Source organism: Castor canadensis, chromosome 6, assembly GCF_047511655.1.
Source record: "Castor canadensis chromosome 6, mCasCan1.hap1v2, whole genome shotgun sequence".
Taxonomy (NCBI): Eukaryota; Metazoa; Chordata; class Mammalia; order Rodentia; family Castoridae; genus Castor; species Castor canadensis.
Window position 1 is genome coordinate 129,323,645 of NC_133391.1, and position 26,836 is coordinate 129,350,480.

The following is a 26,836-nucleotide window of genomic DNA, read 5'->3' on the forward strand; positions in this document are numbered from 1 at the left end:
CTATTCTGCTGGATTGGCCTTCCGTTTTGTTTTGCAGTTCTGTTTCGTTCTTTTTTCTGAGGTTTTCCATATCCTGGCTGTTTTCTTCTTTATTGTTGTCTATTTTTGTCCTGAGTTCATTTATCCATTTATTCATTGTGTTCTCTCTTTCATTTTGGTGTTTATACAGTGCTTCTATGGTTTCCTTTATTTCTTCTTTTGTTTTTTCAAATTCTCTATTTTTATTGTCTTGGAATTTCTTGAGTGTCTCCTGTACATTTTGGTTGACCCTATCCAGTATCATCTCTATAAAATTCTCATTGAGTACTTGTAGTATGTCTTCTTTTAAATTATTCTTGTAGGCTTCATTGGGTCCTTTGGCATAGTTTATCTTCATTTTGTTGGAGTCTGGCTCTGAGTTTCTGTTCTCTTCATTCCCCTCTGGTTCCTGTACTAATTTTTTGCTGTGGGGAAACTGGTTTCCTTGTTTTTTCTGTCTTCCTGTCATTGTCCTTGGTGTTGTTACTGTCCCTGTACTGTGTGTAATTGAGTATTTTCTAGCTTGTAATAATAACAATGGTAATATTGAGAATGGAAGAGTGAGCTGAGATGGAAAGCAAGAAGTTAAAGAAAAGGGGAAAACAAATATACAGACAAGAGGGAGAAAGCAGAACAAGGTATCAGACAAGAGAGTTTCAAAGGTATAAACAGGGAGTGTTAGTGTACTAATCGACAGTAAGCTGAACAGACAATAGAGTGACAGAGAGAGGATTGAAAATCAAAGATAAAAAAAATAAAAAATAAGTATATGAAAGTAATATCTATTTATAAAAATGAATTAAAATAAAATGGAAAATAGAAAATTAAAAAAAACAAAAAAAACCAAAAAACCAAAAAACTTCCAAGTTTATATGCAATGCAATTTCAGTCTTAATAATTTGGATGTCCGTCTCAATCTCCAGTCCTGGAGTTGGTGCCTCAGATGTTGTTCTGTAGTTGTCTCATCAAAGGGGATGCATAAAGTAGAACAAAACTACACTCACACACACACAGAAGAAAAAAAAAAAAAAAAAGCCCCACCAAGTGTCCCCAGTTCAAATGCAATACTGTTTCAGTGAGTTTTTCGGCTTGCAGGTGTAATTCGGTTGTTCTCTCATCAAAGGTAGGGAGAAAAAGAAAAAAAAAGCATCTGGAGGCAGTTCTGAGAGTGGTATCTGCAACTGTGGCTTGCCTGCCTGCTGCTCTCTGCCTGTAGCTGGCGGCGTTATTTATGCAGATCTCTGGGGTGAGCTTAGCACTCACCTGGTCCCACAGGCTTTGTTTGCTCAGAGTTCTCCTGTGCGGGGGAGGGGGGCCTCTGTTACAGGCTTTTCCCTTTCCAAGCACTGGGAAAGGCGACACTGCCCCGCGTTGTCAGGCCTGCGTGTTTATTTACAGTTCACGTGGGAAGTGGGTCTTCCCTCCTCTCACAAGCGTCCCCGCTCCTGGTTGCTGGCGCGCCCCGCTCCCGCCAGAGCCTCTCCGGCCCGCCCGGCTCGTTTATTTCCAGTCCCGGGAAGGATTCCCTTCCCCCAATCTTCAGCGCTCAGGGCGCCCCACCCTCTTTCCAGCGTGTCTTAACTGTTCTTATTGCTTAGTACTCAGTTTCTCTTTTTTTCCCGGGTGGAGGTCAGTCTGTCCAGGGGGCTATGCTGCTCTGGCCCAGGCTTGTCTGTGGGGGAACCGCGGTACCGCGAAGCTCACCTGGTCCGCGTCTTCCCAAGCCGTATGGGCGCCGGCCACTGGCGGCCCCGGGGGCCTCCTCGGTTCTCCGTTTAACGTGAAGTGGAGATTCTCTGCGCCGGCTGGAGATGTGGAGGAGTCAAAGTTATGCCTTTTCTCGGTGATTATGCCTGCAAAGTGTGTCTCCAGCGTCTCTCCAAGATTTCACTATAGGAGGCTCGCTTTTGTTTTTTTTTTTTTTGCTTTATATTTTGTTGCTGTTTTGTTTCGTTTTGTTTTTGTTCCAAACAGAGACCAAGACCACAAAAAGCAAACAGTTCATGAGAAGGTAAAATGGTGATTTTGACTCATGTGAGTGTGAATATCTGAAATTAGATTCTTTCCCAAGAACAAATCTTGAGTAATCAGCAGGGAGTGGAGAGCATTAAGTTGTTGGCTCTGAGGGTCGAGATGGTACAGAAGGAGGTGATGACAATGCCAGGAAGAGCAGGTTGCCTGGGGACAGGGTAAGGACAGAGTCCCAACCATCTCACAATAGTGAAAGCGTCATATTTAACTTATCAAGGGAAAACTGGCTTCAATTCAATATTCCACTTCTGTGCCAGGTTTTTCTTCAACACTAGCCTTTGGAAAAAAGAAAAAGAAAAACTTAGAATGAGTTTTCTAGTTCAAAACAGTGCTCATTGCTTTTATCTCTTGTTACTGAAATATCCCTCTGATCCTCAAGAGAAATGCTTGGCTGAAGTGTTGCATGAATTGTTTATATTGTCCATTAATGAATGTGATGAATCTATTAAAAATAGGACTCCTAGTTTTGTTCCTGAGAGCTCACACATAATAGCAACAACTTTTAGAAAAATGCTGCATTATTTATTTATTGAATGACTTTGACTCATTTAATAATAATGCTCTGTAATTAATTTGTAGAATACTTTTTGACTTTGCACAATTATAATTTAGTATTCCATTCCTGCAAATGAAAAACATTTTTGCTTTTGCTAATGTTGAACAATATCCCTAATGCATTTGAGACCATTATGGCTATAGATAAGTAAAAAAGTATTATTCTGATTAGATAGACCCAAGCTTCTCAGATACTCATTTATTCTATAAATATTTTTGCATGCCTACTACATTTTAGGTACTGATCTATATGTTAAAAAGTACACAGAGAGGCTGCCTTTACATTTTCTTTCTTTTACATTTTATTGAGCCTTTAGTTTTAAGTCTAAATTACAGGAGGAAGGAATAAAATTAAATGATACAAGATGAAGAAGTAATTTTATTTTTTTTAAACCACCTTATTTTGTCCAAGAGTAATACACCCATCACTTGGGAGAGTGAGGCAGAAAGATCACAAAATTCAGGAGAGCCTCTGCTACATAATGAAACCATCTAGAGAAAAAAGAAAAAGAACAAAGAAAAGAGTGCAACAGATGTGTTCAATTTGATATTTTTTGAAACCTGAAGTATTATCATGACAATTCAAGTCATGATCTTCAGATATTATACTTATAGATTAAATTTAATATGTATGTAGCATTGTCATAAAATTTTTAATGATTTCGCCTGAAAATTTATACAAAAGATATAAACATGATTAGACCATGTTCTCAGAAGTTATTCTGAGAGCAATTTTCTTCTGAGAGAGTGTTCTGATTAGATTAAAAAGTCACATGTCTAGCTTTTTGCTGGGGGATTTCCTAGCAAATGACTCCATAAAAACATTTACATGGAATTCCCATCTCTGCCATATGTGCCTGGCTTTGGCTTTGAGTCAACATTGTTGATGTAAGAGTGGGTCAAATTGGTAAGAAGTAGCTCAAGACTTTCCTTTCCAGTAGACTCGTGGAAAATCACCTTTGAATCCAACAAATGGAATGATACAATGGGGCATGGCCTTTGGGAAAATCTAGAAGTCCCCAACTATTTATCCTCCTTCTCCACTCACAGATTCCTTGGTGAAACATTCAAAGTGGCCTTGTTGGTCAGGAGGATGCAGCCTGTGACACTCACTGACCATCAGCTAGGTGTGGCAGCCATGGTGCCCACCTCTAGGGGACAATAAGAGCTGCTGAGCTCAGAAGTTGTCTCTCTGAGCCAACTGCTCAGATGAAAAGCTCAGGCTTATCATGTGCCAAAAGAAAATATTTGGCAAAGAACTCACTTATTTTCTCAAATACGAATATTCAATTGACTTAATTCCTCAAAGAGATTTGTGAGAATGAAAGTAAGTTAACTGTCCCAGGTAATGGCCCTAAACTTAACATGGCAATGGACGTGAAAGTGATTTTTAGAAATACAATGCAAATACAAAGCACTTTTAGTCATTATGTCAGTACTTGAGGAAAACGTAGAAACAAGGAGAGACACACATGTGCCCAGGTCTCACATGGATGGACTATGTTTTGCCATGTAATTTAGCCCCTGAAAAGTACAGTTCAAATCCATTCCAATATCCCATCTCAGCTATCCTTTTGTGAACTATGTACTATCACTGCTTTTCTTTGTTCTCCCAGCATTAATTTGTGGTAATTCCAACATTTAATGTGTATATTCTTCAAACAAGGTAATACAAATGCTAGCTAGGAGGTTAACATAGATTTTTAAAGCATCATAGAATACACTCCCAAGTAACAGTTGCAATTATATAATACCTGCTATGTGCCAGCACCAGTCTACTGTATGTATATATATATATATGTATATAGTATATATATGTGTGTGTGTATATATATATTTATGTATATAGTTGTTTAATTCTCACAACATACAGATGAGGGATATATTATTATTAACCCCTTTTACAGATGTGGAAACTGAAGTATATAAAGTTGCAATGATATGTCTTAAATCACATTGCTAGTAAATGGTAATGTCAGACCTCAAATCTTCCTTGTCTGTCTCTAGAGTTTGTACACTTACCCACTGCACAATATAATTTTAAGTATTAGCTTATAGATACTGTGCTATTTATCATAAAAGATGTAATACTTTTGTTATATTTGTTTCTTCCTAGTCTTCACCAGATTTTAGTTCATGAGAGATTTCTCTGATGATTACATACAAAATACTTTCCATTTTCACAATATTTATAAATTGCAAATGTTTTTCCTTCCCACTATCTCATTTAATCCCCTTACCAACCATTAGAGCTTTATCTTCCTTTTCAGATAAAGAAAGAGAACAAAAAGATTGAACAATTTGCTCAGTTTTACATCATAAGTTTGTAGAAGTTCTGAGTCTATAAATCATATATCCTGACTGTTGGTCCAGCACTCTTCCTAGTAGTATATCAGTCTGTCTCCTCATTTATTTCTTGCACAGCTTAGAAAGGAAAGTAAAAAGAATTTTACAAACCCCAGTAAAGTTGGAGAAGCATTTTTAATGAAGCATTTAGAATACCCTGAGAAGTTATCACTAAAGAAGAAGGTGAAAATGTGTTGCAGGAACAATGGCCTTCATTAAGTAAGCACATGCAGCTAGGTTCTTGTTTATTACTTTTCAGTTTCTCATTTCTTGGCCTGCCTAATCTGAGCACCTTTGACAGAGAAGTCTCAAGTGTTCTCTTGCTTCGTGCTCTTGGCTTTTAGAGGTAGCTCATTTGCACTTGTTCATCATCCTCTTCCTTCCTTCAGTCCCAGAAACTGTCAATTGACCCAGTCAAACCTCAAAGAAGATAAGGGCAGCTAAAATTGGAGTGCTCTTTACTTTAGAATCACAATACATTTTCCATCTTTCAGAAAGAGCAAAGCGTTTTTAGCTGCAGGGTTCAGAGACCATTAAGTTGTACAGGTACTTGAATTTCTGCTAAAAAAAAATTAAGTCAATTTTTCTTTCTTTCTTTCTTTCTTTTTTTTAGCATTTCATTCATAACCAGTTTGGAGTGCATGTGTGTGTATTTTCCTTTCTATATTCACATTTGGGAAAGAGCAGAATAGTAATGTATGAATTCATTAATTTCTCAAAGAGTTGCCAGGAATAGTGCAAAATACACTGGGGGGTGTGCCAATGTAAAATTACCTCATCATAGGAGCTGGTACATGATAGATGCTCCAGAAATATTTATAACACTGAAATGAGCTATCACTGACTTTATTCCCTAGCCTTGGAACTATGAAAATTAGGTAATCATTAACTATATGAGATTTGGAATGTAATGCAGGAATAATCTCATCCAGCCCTTTTATTTGTAAGATGAAGCAATAGAAACCCAGAAAGTCATACATATTTCCTAAGATCACACATCTATTTGGAAGGAGTATGCTTTTTTTCATCATAACATATGCTATTGGGATTACACATATGCCAGTGGCAAGGCCAGGTGCCAGGAGCTGGAGCAAACGCTAGCCTAGTGCTGCCCAGTGTAGCAGAATGCATATCCCATATATCATTTTTAACTTTTTATTAAGCCACTCTGTAAAAGTTTAAACAACATGTGAAATTAAATATATGTGGAATTGATTTTAAGAATGCATTTAATTCAATATAATCAAAGTATTTATATTTCAACAAGTATATCAGTAATCAATAAAAAATTGATTAATAAATTTTTGGTTAATCAATATAAAATTGTTAACGAGTGATTTTGCATTCTTTTTTAAACATTTTCAAACCCAGAGAGCTTGGTATACTTTTGGCACATCTCAATTTGTAATAGCCATGTTTCAAGTATGTCATAGTTACATGTGGCTTGAGCTGTCCTGTTAGACATCATGGCTGTAGAATCTCGTGGAAAAAATGACTATGCATTTTAAAAGCTACAGTATTTTTGTTATTGCTTATTTTCCAAGTTTGATTTTATTGGCTATCCTTATGAAAATAAAAAGTTGGTTCTGTTGACATAGAGAAGAATGCCGGTGATTTATCGACTGCTGCTTTGTTCCTTCTTGCCAAGCACTTAAATATTAAATGCATAAAAGTGAGGGTAGAGAGAGGATTTCTCTTTCTTTCTGTTCTTCAGATTCTCATTTCTAACATATTCTGCATTATTCAAAAGAATATAATATATTCTTATATAATATATAATATATAATATAATAATGCAAAAGAATCCTGCACTATTCAATGTTCAATTCCACGAAAAGTTCATGTCATTGTGGGTTTAGCTATCACGTTGACCTTTTCTTGGATCTTTGTTCAGAGGCTAGGTAAATATGTTGGAGGGCTTTCCCCTTTTTGAGTTCTTCAGCTTTTGAAGTAAAAGCAGAATTGAAATGGGAAATGAAAGGCAAGGGGCAGTACAGAGAAGAAACTGATTAAGCCACATTTCTGGAGGCTTCTGAATTTGGTACTGTGTAACCAACTGTGATCCTTTTAGCCCTAGCTTTTCAAAGGGCTATTCCACTTTCATTTTATTGTCTGACCAAGAGCTGAAATCAGAAGGCTATGATAGTCCTTCCTCAAAGCTGATTCGGATTCTCTAAATGATTTCCCATTAATAAAGTTGTCCTTATTGCCATAAGGTCATGCAGCCTTCTGAGTTAAATTCCTAATTCTTTTCGCAGTTCTGCCTCCCAATCTAAATTCTTACTACAATCAGTGCAGTGAGGAGGTCCAACACTTGTCAGAATATTTGCAACTCTAACTAGCAGAAAACTAGAAAACGATTAGCTTAAACCATGAGCGTCCTGGTGTGGGAAGCAATGTAACTCCTTTCCATCTTTCTGTTTTGCTATCCTCAAGTGTCGGTGACTTTTTTAGCAGGTTTGCTCATGATCTCAAGGTGTCCGCTAAAGTTCTAGTTATCTATCATATGCAGATAATTATGACCAGCCAAAAAAGAAAGTTCGTTTTAGTTTATGTTTGCTTTTAAGATAGAGAAAAATCCTCCCTAGACAGACTCTCTTAGTCAATTTCTTCTTAATGTCTCTTTGCCAAAATTGTACATTACTACAGAAATGGTACCTCCATGATGAGAAGCAGGTTTCCCATAAGGAGACTGTGGCTGAGGCTAACCTCAATGTAAGTACGTAGCTGGATATTTGAATTACACTGAGGAGGTAGTAAAAAAAGGAGGAATGGCTCATAGTTAGGCTACCTATATAATCAGCTACAAATCAGAAATTACAGTCCATGAGTGATAAAAGAAAGACTGTAAATACAAGGAGCTATCGAAACACGTAAGAAGGGTATCTGGCTCAGCTTGCCAGAGCAAGGGGGAAAGGAGAGGATCAGAGTCGACTTCTAAACAAAGTGTTATGTGACATGAGCTGCAAAATAGATAAGAAGAGGTGGCCAAAGGGAAGGGGGCGGGGGAGAAGGTACCAGATAGGCAGAATATCGTGACTGAGAATAAGAGGGAACATACCCATTTGGGGAGATGTGGAAATTTTAGTTTATTTTAGAGTGTAAAGTACAATTGTCAGGGACGGGGGAGAATCAGTCAGAAATAAGGCTAGAGAAATAAATTGTAGATAAGCAAGTTCTGACAAGTCACAGAAAGAGCCAATAAAAGATTTTAAGTATCAAAAGACATGATCAGATACATACTTCAAAAAAGCATAATTAAGCTAGGTGCCGGTGGCTTATGCCTAGCCTATAATCCTAGCTACTCAGGAGGCAGAAAATCAGGAAGATCATGGTTCGAAGCCAGCCTAGGCAGGTGGTTCATGAGACTATCTCGAAAATACCCAACACAAATAAAGGCTGGTAGAGTGGCTCAAGTGCCACTTGCCCAGCGAGCATGAGGCCCTGAGTTCAAACCTCAGTACTATACAGATGGATAGATAGATAGATAGCAGCTATGGGAAATTGGATTGCCTATGGCCGAGTCCAGAGTTAGGAAGGACCTGTGTGAATCAATTGCAATGGTCCAAGAAAGAATCCTGAAGAGCTTTAAGATACTGTCAGGGAGGCCAGAGAGATGTGGTTAGATTTGATTGATATTTAATAGGAATTTCTGCTAAACTGTCCTTGGTTAACAGAGAGATGAGAAACTTAGTAATCAATTATTACCCAGATTTCTGGTTTGGGTAGCTGGGAAGATGGAGATGACATTTATTGGGTTAAGATATCCAAAAGACAAACAGTTTAATGAGAAGGTGGATTTATTTAAATTGTACCTAATAAGAGTGAGGGGCATATTCTGCCTGAAATTCAAGAGACATATCCATTCTTGAAAGCACTTGCAGATGCTAAGTGATGTGTTAGACAATATGTGATAGAGGACAGTACTGGAGACACTATAATTTATTGCAGAGGGTGATAAGTAAAACAAGAGAAAGATAAAGGTGTTTAGAAAAGGAAGTGTTCCTCTATGAGGGAGAAAAAAGGTAGAAGAATCCCTCTTCCTGAAGGATACAAATTGTAGTTGAATTTTGCCTATAAAGATTACACAAATGGGAATTGAAGAGGGGTGGGTCATTGTACTCTATGTGAGGCAGATTTGACGAAGGGAAAGAATTTGGGTTGCTAGGGCAACTTTGAATATATAAAATAAAGTTGAAAGTGGACTAGTTGAATGAAAAAATTGCACATATTACCTATATTGATCTTTTATTACTAGATGTGTTAGTCAACCATTGATACAATACTGTGACATAAGAAACAGCCTCAGAATATCAGTATCAGTTGATAATCAGCATTTCTTTCTTGCTCATGCATCTGCATGGTCAGGCTAGGTCTGCCTTAGGCTGCAGTTGCTTTTATGCTTTCCCTCAGGAATTTCTTTCTTCTTGGACTAATGGTTTCCTACAGTGTGTTCTTGTCATGGCACAATTCACCACTCCTGGAGGAGCAAGTGGAAACTCTTGATACCTTATAAGACCTGAGCTTAGGATGGGTAGTATCATTTGTGCCCATATTCTGTTAGCCAAAAGACACTGTGAGAAAGCTTAATGTCACTGAAGGAATGGGGAAAGCAAGAGAAGGAGAATGAAATTTTGCTAAACAATGATCTAATCTATATGACATAAATATTGATAGTATCAAATATGACCCATGGGCCATAAAGCTCCTGGAACAGCAGGGTTCCCAACTGGAGTACTCAATGGGCTTTGTGACAACTCAGTTAGAGCCAACTCAATGGAGTGCCTTCCTTTCTTGCACTATACTTGGGCTTGCTTACAAAGGTATGATTTGGGCCCTAAAACAATGAGATTGATTGGTCAGATTAGAATCAGCTACTTAAGTAGCATCTCATGATCAGGGTTGCCTGTGGTCTCATGCAACAGTTTTGGTCCATTCTCCTAGGTTTAGTTGGAGGCTGGTGTTGCCTTGCACATGAGTACTACTGAGTAAGTGATGAGAACTTAAGCTATAAAAATGATTACAATGTTTTCCTTAATGTGTAGTTTTTGGACAAATCCAGTACATTATGAAAGCCAAATTAAGTCAGTGTGCTGATTACTATACCAATAGTATATCTTAATTAGCCCTAAGGAAATGTGTGGTCCATACAAGTGACATAGTTTTCTACCACTGCACAGCTGAGTTGATGGTATCCCCAAACTATGTTATCTCTAGATTATGAACTAGCTGCTATGTAACCAAAAGATTTTAGTCATTTTTTTAAAATTCCTGAACCAAAGATATATAACTAAGATTGTATCTAATTCATGCCTAAATTCTCAAACCCAAATATCTCTGTGGTGCTTACATAGACTTACAATGTGTGTGCACACATGAACATGTGTGTTCACCCTGTTTTTATAAAATCATGTTTCATAATACTCCAGGGAAGCTCAATTCTTGTTTCTGTTTATTCTCAAATGTCATTCAGTGCTTTTTCTCACTTCACTCTGGGCTTCTGTGCTACTGGCATTGACAGTGAAGAAACCCGCCTTTCCAGGCATCTGAGACTCTTCTACACCATCCTTAAGGCATTTCAGAGAAAAACTCTAGCTTTTCTTTCAGGTCATTATCCTAATATTGAAGGAGATATTTTAGAGAAGGGAAAAAGCAGAGAGAGAATACAAAGAGAAGAAGCCAAGCAGGAGAAGAAATCAAAGATATATGTTCATGCTTAATCCTCTACAAATGAAATTCTACTGAGACCTTTAAATATTACCTATCACAGGGGTCATCCTTGAAAATTTGGACCCCCCCCCGAGCATAAATACCTTGTCCAGGTAGGGCAATAGATTGGAGAATGCATTGCTACAAATATCATAGGACAATGGCCCTGATCAAGGCAAGTTTCAGTGAGTGTCTTCCAGGGAGAAGAAAGAAGACACGGGCTAAGGAACATGGCAGGATCATTGAGAGAACCAGTGAGGGTGCCATGTTGGAGGACCAAGAATATAAGGAGATTCAGAAAGAGGGAATGAAAGCATAATAGATGCATAATAAACTGAGACCTAATGAAGGATAAATAGAGCCAAGTCAAGCTTGATACAAATGCTACCACACCCTGTGCTTCATGTCTGCTCCCCTGCACTTAGCCTGGAATGGGTCCTTAGAGCAACAGACCTTAGAGATTAACCTTAAGCTAATTTTACTTGGTATGAACAAGTTTATCAATAGAAAAAATAATAGATTACTGAATTGGTTTGTCTTAATGAAAAATACAAAAAAAACCTTCAAAAAACTTTTGCATGATTGGCTGGAGGAGTGATTAAATAATAAATAAATAAATAACAAGGAAGGAAGGGAGGGGGGAGAGATGGAGGAAGGAAGGAGAGAGAGAAAGAAAGAAAGAAAGAAAGAAAGAAAGAAAGAAAGAAAGAAAGAAAGAAAGAAAGAAAGAAAGAAAGAAAGAAAGAAAGGAAGGAAGGAAGGAAGGAAGGAAGGAAGGAAGAAAGAAAGAAAGGAAGGAAGGAATGGAGGTAGGGAGGAAGAAGGGAAGGAAGGAAAGAAAGAAAAAGAAAGGAGGGAAGGAGAGATGGAAGGGATGGAAGGAGGAAGGGTGGCAGGAAGCTAAAGAAAGGAAGGAAAGGAAAGGAAGAAGAGGGGGAATAGAAACAGGAGAGAGAATGGTAAGAGAAACATATGTGTCTATTTCATCATTTTTAATTACTTAGTCATTTACATTCTCTTAATCTGATCTTCATTCCACTTTCTAAAATCTGCACAACCTAGATTTGTCATTTTTCAACGTGCTGTGTTCTTAAAATAATTTTTGAATTTTAAAGAGATATTTACAATGTTACTTCCTTACTTGAAGTGTTTTTGTACATTATTATTATTATTAATATTTTATACATTATTATATTACAAAATAATAATAATAAATTTTATATCAAATAAGCATAATTACAAGTAAATATTTTTAACTTAGAAATCTGTGTTGTTGGCAAAGTGCTTGCCTAGGATGTGTGAGGCCCTGGGTTTGATCCCTAGTACCACCAAAGGAAAAATTTTCTTAATTCAGTAAGTTGTTATGGTTAAAAAAAAAACCTTGTTTTTCGCTCTGCCTCCCACCTGGTCCATTGTGGCCTATTGTAACTTTCCCCCTAAACTTCAACAAGCTCTTATTATCACCCTCAAACAAAATATTTCACTCTGTTTTCCCCCTGTATATAGATTTCTCATAATCTCATAATCTGAATATTTCTCATATTCAGGGTGGTGTTCATAAAGTTTAAAAACATATCTAACATTTTATCTTGTTTTATTTTTTTGGCAGTACTGCTGTTTGAACTCATAGTTTTGTGCATTTAAGGCAGGAGCTCTACTGCTTGAGTCATGCTTCCAGTCCTTTTGCTCTGGTTAATTTGGAGATAGGGTCTCACTTTTTCTGTGAGCCTCCCATTTTAAGCTTGTAGCCATGGGTGGGGCATCCCACAACACCCAGCTTTTCTTCTATTGAGATGGAATCTCTAGGCTGGCCTAAAACCTTGATCCTCTGAATCTCAGCCTCCCAAATACCTAGGATTACAGGTATGACCCATGATGCCGGCTATATTTTATATTTTAATATATTGAGAATATCCTTTTTGATATGGTTCTAGACTAAGTGCCAAGTACTGTTCTAAGTGTTTTACATCTATTAAATTATTTAGGCAGTTTGGCTAGTATTTCTCTCACCTTATCAGCACTTCATCCCTAATAAGTGAGTTTGCTTACACACTTGGAAACAAGGATCTCAGTGCACATGATTGGCTGGGCAGAGGCTTGGAAAGATGTGACAGGGTGTGACCAAAATGATCCTGGCATTATTGTATCAAGGCTGGGTAGCTGCTCCACTCATCCTTGACAGTAGTTTTGCTTCATTGCCTTAGAAATGGTATAGAGAGTTTTATTTAACTTTTTGGCATTTCTCTTGTTTCCTGTAGAAGTGGCTAAAGATTTAAAAAGTATTCTCCCACCTGCATTTGGAAAATACATTTCTAAATCTCCTATGGAAAATTTAAAGCTAATGAAAATGTCACTCTCTGCATTTGTAGAAACAATTTCCAAACAGAGTACTTTACTGCTTTTCTTAGCAGAATTTTCATTGTATTTGTGTATTATAAATGCAGAAAATACATATAATACAGAGATACAACTCTATCTGATACAGACAGTATAGTTTGTCGCAAAGATATCAGAACAGCTTTTTATGAGACTTACTTGATATTTCTCCTACACAAAAGAACTGACACAGAATTATGGCTGAAGTCTATGTAGGACCATTCTAAAGCCAACCCTAGCTATGTAATTTTAATGATTTTCTCACCATCAATGGAAAATTACTGTCAGCTGAGCCAGAGTCTACAGACTGTGAGCAAATGTCTGTTTCCTTGCCACAGTGGAGTGTGAGAAAGTTTTCAGTGGGTAAAATTACCATGAACGGTCAGGAGATTAGTTTTACATGCATGATGGGATCCATGTGCTTTTAAAGTATTACCAGGAGGATAGTCTTTCTTTCTGACTTTAGATCCAAATTAGAATTCAAGTATTCAGAGTTTTGGGTCAACCCAAACCATTTTCTTTCATATTATCTTCCATTGAGAAAAATAACATTCTTTGAAATGTGAAAGAAGGAAGTCTTCTGGAAAAATAGATATCCATACGAACATATACATATCATCCCATCTGACATCAGTATGTGATCTAAGGACTCATCATAGCATCTCCATGACAAACTTAACTTGTCCTTCCTTAGATTGTGAGTGTCTTCGGAGGAGGGACTTTTTTTTTTTTTTTAATATCCTTCCTATTTGATTACCAGTTCTTTTCCTGCCTGTGCTGTCTTAACTAATGACTGCTCAAAATGAACAAGAAAACGATGGTCTTTTTCTTAAGGTAAAGGAAGAAGAGTTTTCCAACTTGTTGGTTATAAGATAAAAGATCAGGAAAATTCATCTGCACATAGATTGGGCTAAAATACATGATATCAGCATACATTTTATGCAGAAAGAGACTGAACTTACATAATCATTTCTTTCATACTCTATTGCTAATTGTAAAAAACAATACATCCACAAAATTATGGAAAAATTAATTTAAAAACCCTGCCTGTCATTCTACCACTGTACCACATGATGTTTAACATTTTTTACATTCCTTTATACATTGTCTATTTCCATAAATTTTTCTCAGTCTGCAAATGTTCTCAGTTGCTCCTTGAGTACAAGAGAACATTTTCCCTCACTCAGAACCTTTTCTTGAATGGCTGCTTAGTGTGTTTGAAGCAATTTCAACCTAACTGTATTGCATATATTCTACAAGATGACCCCCAAAGAACAGACATCTTTGTTTAAAAAACAAAAATCAAAGCAAAGGCACAGAACTATATAATTTTAACTAATTAATTATTGAATGTCAAAAAATTGAGACCTCATATCCTTTCCAGTACCTTTCTAGGTACCTATCTCTAGATATATGACCTACGCAAGTTGCTCAACTATACCCTAATTACTTTTATCATGTGTAAAAAGTAGATAACATACACAGTAGGCAATGAATAAATGCTTTGTGTGTTGTGTGTCATTTTTAGCTTATAACTTCCTCTAATAGGACAGAAAAGACCCACTTGAAATAATTCACTGGATGTGTCAATGAGCCATATTATATTTATAAAAATGGCTTCTCCATTAGTTCATTTAGAAATCCATCCTTTTCTCTGTCACTTGTCAAAACTCAATTACTCCAGGCTTATTTTGCATAAAAATGATTGTCTTTAAAGGAAGAAGTAAGATTGGTGACAAAACAAATTCCAAAGGATCTTTAGTCTTACTGTCTTCCAAGAAGTTAAGATCAGAGAACATAGATACACACGTGCTCTGGCTTGAGGAATAATGGAGTCAACTGTCATAAGGGAGGGCTTGTGTCTGTCTGAAGGTAGAATGAATAGTTTGTTCTAAGCCAGTCCACTTCTACTTCGGAGAGTATCCAGCAGTCTGACCTCAAGGGAACTATGTGGAAAAAATTAAGGGAAATGCTTTGGGCTTTAGAGCCTTTCATTTCCTGTAAGTAGCACATCTGCCCTGGTCAGGGCATCTCTGTTGTCTCCATGTAGTCTTCGTGCTAGCTCTCGGCATATGCCTGGACGGCCAGGTTCCTACAGGAGGGACAGAATCATTTAAAATCATTTGTGAATATAAAAGGCAGATTCATCTATACATAATTTGACTCTGTATTCCTGAAGGGTCTGTGGACCCTTGTTAAATAATTATGTCTGTAATTTGGCATGTCTTGAATTTGCAGAAACATACAGTGGGATGGACCTAAAAGATGTGTTCTAAAAGGCTGTTTGAGAAACTTGTTGTTCCCCTGTCTAGAATGACTATCGAAGTGTAGCAGTGTGTTAATTGATTTTGATAAGGGCTCAAAAAATTAACTGGCCTCCCTCTCACAGACTGCCGAAGTCAGATAACACTTCCATGTGCATCCCTCGTTTTGCCTCCTCCAGTGAGTAGTGTAAATGCAGCCGCTTCTTTGTGAAGGGCCAACATGTGCTCTTCTTAAACCCTTCATTGGTTAAGTTCCTCCCTTCTTGCCAAGTGGTGCCCCCAAGCCAGGGGTACTTTCAACCTGTGGGCAAGTGCCAGAAACGTCATCTTTGGCTCAGCTGTACACTGGCCTGCAAGAGGCAGCTGGTGTGTGGAGATGGAACGTCACCAGCTGCTAGGTCTCAAATTATCAGTGTGAATTGACAGCTGAAAGAGGTGGTGCATGCCTTTGTACTGAGGCCATGACCAGTGTCTCTTGAGTGACCATAGTCTTGTCTCTAGAGTAGACTTGGAAATGCTCCACTGAGGCAGGAAGGCCGGAGTAAAGTGTCTAAGGGCAGACTTTCTCATTTCTCACCTCTGTCCTCTGTGTAAGGTGATATATGTTTTCATATGGATGAAGAAGGCAGGTGCCCTGTGGTTATTGTGGCATCTGTCTGCCTCTGTGTAGGCAACATGTCAAGTTCACAGCTATCATCAATTATGTTAGGTGACAATTGTTTCCTCAGTCCACAAGTGGAACTGACACCAACTACAATTTCTAGTTTATTATGCAGAGCTGGGACTGTGGGTAAGTTAATAGGTAGTTTTAGGGCCAGGTGTGGTGATATACATCTACAATCCCAGCACTCAGGAACAGAGGCAGAAGTATCTCAAATTTGACGTCAGCCTGAGCTATATAGGGAAACCCTGTCTCAAAAAGAGAGAGGAAGGAGGAGTGAATAAGAGAAAAAGAAAGAGAGAGAGAAAGAGACTTTTAAGACTTTTAATCCATCACATAGATACAACCTTTCTTCTCTCCTCTATGTAAGCCAAGATGATTTCCTAACTTCTTCTGCCTATCTAAATAAAATTTACATACAAACCAATGGCAAAATGAAAACTAACTCTGAGCTTTATTATGTTGCCTTATCCTGCTGATGGGTCTAATCCTTTATTCCTTCCTTTTCCTTTTTTCCAATTCACACCCAAAGCAAGTGAGCTACATTCACTTGCTTTAAAACATGGTCATCAGCTATTTAATTATCATTATAACATAAAGAATATGTTCCCTGTTCAAAGACCAGTAGAACCTAGTATCTTTTTACAGGACTATTTTAGCAATGACAAACATGTAAAGGAAAATGTCATTTTTGAATTTTCATAAAGTTTAAGATTATACTTATTCCAGATCCAAATCACCAACCCGATTCTGGGACTGTAAAGCTCCATAACTCTGAAGTGACACATATTCATAATATGGGAAATTGGGTGATCATCTTGACATACCTCTGATCAAATATTTAAGTAATTATGTCTAGAAACATAACTCCTTAACAAAACAAATGACTAAACATCTTCTGAATCTGTAGACAATATTTCTTAAATGACCACTTCTAGAGTTAAGTTGTGAAACAAATTTTTCCACCAACTGAAATAAATTTACATCAAATGAAACATAACCCATGTGGTTAATTTAGCCTTCTCTCCATTTAGGACTAATTCAAGAATTTTAAGTCTGTCTACATCATTTCAGCAAAAAGGCCCAAACTAAAGCCTGGGATCCCAAGGTTAGGGAACATTGAATGTTCCACCCATGCATCAAGGTGAACTGCCACAATCACATTTGTACTTTATGGCCTTCTATCCAAAGCCCTGATACCTATCCTCACAGAAATTACCTCTCCCACCAACCACAAGAGAGTCCATTCCATTTTTATTAGAAAATTATTTGTGTAATTATCCCAAATCTCTTCATCAAGATTTACTGATAGAATAACATGTACCTCACCCCAAACATCTCTTGACCTTAACTTGCCTGTCCTTTTGTATACACCATTCTTCAAAAGGGAATTGCTTGCTTTCTTTGCCATCTTTCAAGGTATGGATCTAAGATCCTGTCTCCTTGACATCTTCTCTGACTACCCAGCCCACGAGGACTTTTCCTTCTCTACTTCCTCATCATAGTATTCACTGTCATTCATTCATCCATTTGCCCAATATTTATCCAATGCTTCCTTTGTGGCAGGCACTCTCCTGGGTACTGGTCATATAGAAGGATATAAGACAAAATTACCTAATTTTTGCACTCAATGAAGTTATATTCTAGTATGTGAGACCTATAGTGAAGAACCACAATTTTTATAAGACCATGAAGTGAATAAAACTCAATATTCAGTTGTTTTTCTTGGGTGGTTTACTACCAATCCCCTCTTTTTGTTGTAAACTTCTTAAAGTAAGTACTATCTCTTTCATTTATTCATATTTATCATAATCATTCATAAATATTTATTGATGGATTCATCTTCATTGGTAAATAATACTATTCTAAATAGATAGTAAATTCAATCATTTGGGATTTATATGATGTTGGAATAAGTTAATGCCATAATACTTTTAATAGACATGGAAGCATACATTTCCTACTTAAGGAAGCCTGCACAAATGTCACCATTGCTGGTAGGTAATTCCTATATAGTATACAACTCTGCAGCTGTCATGGAAATATATAAATTAATTTCACTTTCCACTTTCTACCTTTTGGAATCAAGACAGACTTTCCCAACCCTTAGTCTTTCTCTAGTCTTCCTTGAGCCCCTAGTTGCAACCTCACCAGATTCCCATCTCTAATTTAGAAAGGCCTGAAAAGTTGAGTCACCCATTCACATCTAGTTACACTCAGTCCTGTATGGATTTTTATAATGGGTATAAGGAATTATGAGATCCCAGTTAATGTATACAATGTCAACCGTGCCTAACAATGACACAGGGTGACTCAACTAAGGTGGAAAAGGCACCAGTTGTCAACACAGATTTATTTTCTTTAAATTATCATGTGACAGCTGACCTTGCTTTGGTGTGTGCATGTGTGTGTGTGTGCATGTGTATTTCTGATTGCTAACTTAAGAGCTTCTTAATTAACACTTGGTAACACCAATATATTCAGTGTATAAGAGAAGAGCATGATTAGAAGTTAAGAGTGACATCTTTAAACATCAACTTACAACTAAAAAATAAGGAATAATCACACTTACCTTGTAGGGTTACTTACAGATAAAGCACAAAATAGTAGTAGATGTTAAGTGTTAGTTTCCTCCCACCTTCTGTAGTTAACCAAACCATATTACTCATTCAACTAGTCACTCATTTTGGCTAATGATTAAAGAGTAATAAGGCAGGATTTTTTTTTAAATCAGGTCCACTAGAATTGGTTTTATGCATGGATAGAGTAGGCACTTGTGATTTTTGTCACAGTTTACTCTCTAATTCAAAAATTTTCTCCCTGAAGGCTGAAATGATTACCATTAGAAATTGATTACCCTGTGTTGTTATTATACTTACTATATCTACTATTAAAATATAAAATGTTAAAATATTAAATAAATATTAGCATTAACTACTCCTTGTAAATGAGTTTCTTAAAGATTAATGAAACAGGAGATCTAGACACTGATTAAATGAAAATATGGTAACACAACTACCACCACTACCCCAATCTTATTTTGTTTTGCTGTCACAGCATTAGTCAGTATTTTTTAAAATTTCAAATTTGTACTATCATTTAATATGGAAAGATCTCACAGTAATTTCACATGTATCTTTACAAATGGAAAAGCCATGTTGGAATCTCATATTTGGGGACAGAGTGAGCTAAATAATAGTTACTTGATTTTAAGATTTATATTTTCAATATGCCCAAGCTCCATTAGTCCTTATCATTCTGACATTGAGGGCAAATATGAGTTACTGTCCACTTTTCTAATGCTACTTTGTTTTTATCCCTTATACTCAGCCTGGCTTGCTTCTGAGACAGAGGTTGGAGTTGGGAAGGGGAGGGAAACCCAGAAGAGAAAGCATCTTCTCCAAAGGAGCCTCTATTTTAACAGATCACAAAAGACATTATATTGGCATGATAGTTCTAAATCTTTGATGGGAAGGTACAAAAACAGGATACAAAGAGAAGTTAATTTGAAGGTGACACCTTTTTCATATGGTCTATACCCTTACAACCAATGGCCAGCCTGAGGGCAGGTTCTTGGCTCATTCCCACCTGGTATTATCATGTAGCCATGGAGGTGACAGAATACCCTGAGCAACTGGAGAAGTACCTTGATACTCTAGAATCCGGGTAGTGGGTATGCATGAGTTCAGATCTATCAAAAGACCACCCTGGCCTGACGCAAAGAGAAGGTCACACTTCTGATTTCATAGTTAGCCTTGGACTATCACATAGGACTCAACAACCTATATACAACTTCCACTCAGTGCAGGTTTCCCTTGTGTTTTTTCTGGATCACTAGACCAGGATTGAGAAACTAAACAACATCTAATATTTTATTGCAGTAAAACTGAAGGTTATTAGAAAAGTTTATTAGTCAGTATTAAGAAGGCATTTGGTTAACTTTCTTAACAAGCAGCTGATTACCTGATTACCCCAATAAAAATCTTCAAATGGTCCAATGACCCTTTGTTAGGTTTTCAGTACCTTCTGAAAGAAAAACAAGTGAGAAAAAAAGGGTAATTGCAATTTTGTAGATTTTCTTCAATATTTTTAATGCTTATCACACTTTCTACTAATATCCTGAATTCCTATTAGCCTTCAGTGATAACTACATTTGAAAGTGTTTAGCAGATACAACTACTAAATCAAACTCTTAATGATAGCCACAAAATTCCAGTTGTTATTTTCTCTAAGATCATTCATTTAAACTGCTTCGAGTTCTCAGCATCATAGGTACACAGAAAACATTTCCCCTGAAAACATAATTTTTCTTAAGGCAGAATCATAGTTATAAAAATGATTTATTTTTGCGGTGCTAAGGATCAAATCTAGGGCCTTGTGCACACTAGGCAAGCACTCTACCACTGAGCCACATTCCCAAACCTTTACTGACCATTTTTATTCACTTGAGAATTCTAATGATTGAACAAAAGGGAAACACTGTCTTCTTTACTAGTAAGAGTTAACATTTACTGAGTCCTTGACTGTGTATTCTGTTCTTTAAAGTATTTTTAACTACATTATCTCATTTAATTCTCCTAACCATGCTGATTTCACCCATTTTATAACTAAGTAAGACATATAACTTCTCTGTGACTGAAGCATAGAGAAATAAGCAATTTGGCTGGGGTAAGGGCCAACTGGGAACTTAAATGATGGCAGTATGACTCCAAAATGTTCCTAACAACTGTTTTATTGTGCTTCCTCTGTATAGCCTAGAGTGATAGCCTTAGTGATTCAACTTGAGTCTTGGGGGTATATTTAAAGATGGGAAAGACCTCACTATTTGAGAAACAGAAAGACAGGTCCATCATTTTGTACAATTCCAAAAGCACAATTCACATCGTAGTTTGTGTCAAAGGCATCCCTGCAATTGTCTAATATTCAGCTTATACAGACATAATGTAGTGGACCTGCTAAATGCTCTGTCACACAAAAGCTTTCTTTTCCTTCCTGTAAGTGGTTCTTAGTGGACTGGCTGCCCCAAAACAGGTATCTCCTTATTCTTGGAATCAAAGATCAACATTAAGTGTTCACAATTTTAAATTAGCCAAAGGCTGATTATTCTCCAGCATAAATTAAACCCTTCCTTTTGTTTCATGTCATGTTTAGTAATAACTAAAAACCAATGTACTCGGAAATGATGTGTACAGAATTAGAGACAGGTTGCTTACAGGTTTGCTTCCCTGGGCTGCAGGAACAAGGTGGTGACCTTTCCATGCTGTTGCAGAGCTTAGTATGAAACGGTGACTCGTCATGCTCCAATGGAACATGGCGTGACACTGCAGCCTGATTTTTGCCTTCAGTGCTGTGTGACAGTCATTGAGTGAGGGGGGGTCACTCAAGAAGTGAAATTTGAACTCATAGTCAACCTGTTGGGCATCCAGTCCACTTGCAGAAGGGCAAGGACTTCTCTGCATTACTAAAGCCAGGCTACTTCCCTTACAGCCTATGGTAAGAACAATAACGAAGAAACAACATTTGGTCTTTCAGACCTCTGTTGAGTACCTTGTACCATTTGCAAAACAATATGTTCCATGTTCCATTTATCTTTAGAAAATAAAGTTCATTTCAAAGAGAAAATATTGACCAGATCACCTGAGCAGCTGACCAGAATGGAAGTGAGAATTTTAAACTCTGGTATACCAATTTTACTTTGGTCTAAAATCTTTTTGTGTTTCCAGTTTCTCTAATTAGAGAAGGAAGCTAACCCCAGTTCAAAACTATATTCCTGGGACTAAGAAAGTCATCTTCTTGCTGTGTTAGCCCTGTCCTAAGGACAGCCTGTGGAGCCACCAGCACCAGCTTGCTTCTCAGACTCTCTCAGTCCACCAGTCAAATATTTCAAAGGATGATCTAACAAATCCACAAAACCATGTTATTGTTTTATTTGGGCTATTTAATAATCAAAACCCTGAACACTTGATGTTTTTATTTGCAATATCATGTGTTCAGTTAACAAAACAAAACAAAGCAAAAAGACTTTAAGATGAATAGCTGCATTAGGTCCTCCAAGATGACAACCCCAACTTATGCTTTTATTATTATTGTTATTGTCTATGATATTGAGTATGAGCTGGGTCATGAGGAAGTCCTCACACAGTAAATGCTTGATTCCTTACCTCACCACATTAGCAAGCTACCTTGTAATTATCAGTGTGGTACAAGAAAAAACACACTATCTGGAAATATTAAATATGTCTCCTTGCATGAATCACTTCATACCGGAATTCTCTTTTCTCACTGATCCCACCTCCAGGGCTCTGTTGTCCACAGCAGGCACTCTGGTCCTCAGTGCCTGGAACCTATGACCTGTTCATGAGCCTCTTAGAATGTGTGAACGTTTGAGAACTGAAAATCCAAAAAGAAAACTGCAAAACAAGGATTAAAGTTTTATTAAGTGTTCAAAGCATAACATTATGTCAACTTCAATAATTGTCAAGTGAATATTCATAAAAATTATTACATTTGAGTAAAAACTTGTGGACTGATTTTCTTTTTTCATTTTGAAAGTATTTCTAGGTATGTTGGATGGCTGCACAGGAATCAGAGCCATTGTTAGTTAAATGAGGTTCAGAATTGCCACATCATTTCAAAAGCAAAATTACAAGGACTTTTCCCAGACCTTTATAGAAAAATGAATAATATGAAAAGTGGATCCATTTTAATGTTTGGAAGCCCAGAAAGGTGTCAACACAGTCCTGCCTGAGCTACTAATTGTTTTTAAGGTTGTTGTTTTTAAAAATAGCTTATTTTATATGCACAAAGTGCTTTTTAAAAAATCACTGCTCTTTGCATTTTTGTGTTTTGTGCATGATCATTCAGTTACTTAAAGAAGACTCTTAAGAAAAAGGTTAATTAACTATCCACAGAGAAGACTGCAAACCAATCAGGGAGGCTGGAGGAGCCCTGACTGACTCACTACAGAAATGTCAGCTGAAAGAAGGCTTCCGTTGCATGGGCTGGGTGGTTGGCTTTTTCATATCCTCTCTCCATATGGAATAACACTCTGCCCTGAGAATAGAGTATTTTGGCAGTATTTCTTCCGGCTCTTTTGCCTTCAACTTTCCACAAAACTACTTATGCCAGGTATCGTGTTTAAAACTCAACTCTTTTGAAAAATATCACACAGAGCAGTCTCCTTAAGAACACAGGGAACACACAGGAGCCATTTCTCTGGAATTTACAGTTCTGTGTTGTTTGTGAGTATTTTTTTAGAGTTCACTGCATGTCTGGGATGCTTTCTCCCAGAAGAGCACAGACTGATAGACAAGTCAGGTTAAATAGTATCTTAGTTGGTTTTCCTATCCCTTTTACAAGAGCTGTGTGTTCTGATAAATAACAAAATAATTACTTCAAATATGATATATTCATAGAAAGTGCTTTGGAAAATTAGTCATTTCAAAAAAGAACCAACATAGTAAAAAAAATTTTTAAATGCATTCTTCCAGCCAGGCAGCAATGGTCTTACCCACTCAGGAGGAGATCAGAAGGATACTGTTTTGAAGCCATCCCTGGCAAAAGAAAGAAAGAAAACAAGAATTCACAAGATTCCATCTCAACCAATAGCTGGGTATGGTTGTGTGTACCTGTTAGCCCATCTGTGTGGCAAGCATAAATAGGAGGATTGTGGTATAGATTGGCCAAGCAAAAAGTGAGACCTTATCTCAAAAATAACCACAGCAGAAAAGGGGTAGAGGTGTGGCTCAAGCAGTAGAATGCCTACCTAACAAGTGCAAAGCCTTGAGTTCAAAACCCATACTACTGAACAAACTTTTACTGGAAAGTTACTCTTTAATACCATACACACACACACACACACACACACACACACACACACACTGGTGTGAAAATACTTAAAATATTTGAAAGTCCTAATTCCTAGAATGAAAACAATGATTGATTTTTTAAATGATTTCAATGTCATTTCCACAAAAAAAGAAAATAGGACAGGTGATAAATTTATCCATCTGACCATTATTTATCTAAGACTTGCTTAATTGTAATTTAATAATTCTAGCTAGCATGCTATTTCCTGTACCTTATGAGCTACCTTTGCTAAAAATAAGAATTGCAAGTTTAAAAAAAGTTTTCTCTTGTTGAGATGCTACTGTTTGCCTATGTGTCTTGTCCTAGTTTTCCCAGGTGATACTTGGCTGTGGTAACTGAATTTCAGTCTCAATTTAAGATCTTGGGCCTACCACTTGACCTCCTATAGACCTCAGCTTCAAGAGAAAGCAATAGTTCCTAGCTTGTGAGTTTGTTTTAAGGGTTAAGTGTGAGAAGGGACAATTTGCCTGGTGAGGACAGGAGAATGGAGTTTTCCTGTCATTTTTGTATCCCCTCCCTTGGAACCAGAAGACACAAGTTCTGTTTTGGTTCTTCATTCAACTCTCTATTCCCTCATCTGGAAGTTGTGTATTGTGTACAATGTCTTCATGTGCTGGCTATAAACATCAATATGTTAATTCGTGTAAAACATTTATTAGTGGTTTTGTGTAGGTTAGTGCATTGGTCAGGATGCAGCCTTCCCTTCCAGAGAAACAGCCCTTTCTTTCATAGGTGACTGACTAAGGCAGATTTTTCCATATGTCACAAGGACCTTCTCCATTGTCCTGCCTCGCTGTGGGGAAACTCTTCCTGGAAAAGGCATTCCTTTGAATTGAGCTTCCAAAATTTCCTGTTAGAATTCTAATACTCTGTCTGGGTTGAATAGCACATTGCATAATAGCTTCTCCAGAACAAGGCTGTTTCTCCTAAGCACTTAGTAAAAAATCTTTCCTTTCTTAACAGTGATGCTGGAGGCAGCCCCATGCCTGCCTGAGGGAGACTTTGCCCAGTGTATTTCCTTACCCCCATCAGTTCCTGTTTGTTTGGGAAAATATTCTTTTATTGTAAGGATACTGTAGGAGCTCTGTGTTGACCAAGGGGGGGTCTAAGTAACTCTCAGGAATAAAGGTTTATGAAGAGGAAGACAAAGACAAGACTCAATTTCGGAAATCTAATTCCATCTATGAAGCAAATGCCACAAAAGGGCCCAGGAAGAAAATTTGTAAAATCTTATCTGCACTGTTGACCAAGGATTTGTTCTGTTGTTAAGCAAACAACCCATGAGTCAGATATTGTCTAGGTACTCTGAATACAAAGATGTATAGGCCCCATTTCCTATCTTCAGGGAACTCACAGCATTGAAGACTTCCAAGTGTCTATTCAGGACCGGATCTTAGGAATAGAAGGAAGGTAAAACATGTCTTTTCTCTTGGAGTTTCTAAGTTAGTGGTCACTCAGCCAACTGAAGATCTGGTGAAAATGATGTTGATAAGCACTGTGAGAGGAGTTAGCACCAGTATCTAGAGGTTTGCATGGCAGGCACCTAATCAGACAGAAAAATTAACAAAACTGGAGGAGCAGACTCCTAAATCAAACTCCTAAGAAATAAAAGAGGTAAGAGTGAAGGAGTGAAGGAGGATAATCCTGCCAGAAAAGCATAAACAAAGATCTGAAAGTGAAAGAGCAAGGGGCTGTGGAATAGGCAAAATGTCTTCTCGTTTAATCCCAGAGCAACTCTGAGAGGATGGTACACATGGATGACATCTTCATTTTATAGAAGAACGTATGGAACCTTGAAGGGATAAAGTGTTTTCCAAGGTCACACAGTCAAAATCAGTAGCTCAACAGTGACTGAGATTCTGATGCCCCTGTATCATCCACTGTGTATTTCCTTATGATGCAAATACATGATACCACATCAAAAAATATAATAGTAATAACTAAATTAACTCAAGTTGCTTACAGATTAGATCAAGCAAAGAGACTGAACTTCTCAGTTGGTGCTGGAATCAGTTGGCTTTCCTGCTGCTCATCAGAGCGTGCAGGCTGAGTAGGATACATGCTCAGCAGAGATGGGGACAAAGGTGAAAGTTCCTCAGGCAACTGGGAAATGGCATGAGCAGATTTGGGTTGAGGCAGGTAGAATGGTGTGGTTGCCATCATAGGAGAGGAAACATTAGTGATCAAGGGTAAGTTTCAATGATAGATTGTATCCAAATGGTAAAAATGCCTATTTAACAAACAAAAAAGGTGGGCATTGATTCTGTAAGAAATATTGAAAGTTCTTAATCATATAACATTGTAAGGTTTATATCTTTGAAAGATAAAGATATTAAGAGAATAAACTTTAAAAGACAGGAAAAGTATGTATGTTCTTTTATGTAAAGGCAATCAGGGAGTTAGGATCTAAATTAAGATTAAAACACACAGCAAGTATTTTAAGTTAAATAATAATATAGTAGTATCAAATAGCAACATTTATTTTTATGTTTTAAAGCTGCTTTTTTCTGTTTTCATTTCTCTTTTAAAACTTATTTGTAGATGGGCACTGTGGCTCATGCCTATAATCCTAGCTACTCAAGAGTCAGAGATCAGGAGGATCACAGTTCAAAGCCAGCCCTGGCAAATAATTCTCAAGACCCTATTTAAAAAAAAAAAAACCCAATACAAAACAGGGCTGGTGGCGGCAGCTCAAGTGGTAGAGTGCCTGCCTGATCCTACATTCCCTTCCTAGTTATTAGGCATTGAATCAAACAGCAGATCTCTTAAGTCAAACAAAACTTATTTTTAATGCATGCTCAAGAAGAAGGTGTCTATATTACTTCACCATTCCTTTAAAATATACCCAGGAAAATGTTCTCAAACAAATGTAGATTACTAGCCCTGATGAAAGTTTGCTTTCTAATAAATTTTCTTCATTAACTTATTACATAAGATGAAATGATTATTAAAACATTTCCTTGGGCATTTTGACACGTTATTTTTCAAACCCTATTTTAATGATAAC

General features: G+C 37.2%; 1 protein-coding gene across 12 annotated transcripts in view; it reads left to right on the plus strand.

The window, feature by feature from the left end:
• Nucleotides 1-26,836, plus strand: part of Pde4d (phosphodiesterase 4D) — a 1,369,518-nt gene that overhangs the window by 1,080,316 nt on the left and 262,366 nt on the right. Inside the window, exon 2 of one of the 12 annotated variants that reach the window (XM_074077458.1) lies at nucleotides 23,451-23,572. The exons of the other annotated variants lie outside the window; for them this stretch is intronic. The gene's annotated coding sequence lies outside the window, so the exon portion shown is untranslated. The remainder of the gene's footprint in view (nucleotides 1-23,450; nucleotides 23,573-26,836) is intronic. 12 annotated transcript variants of the gene reach the window in all.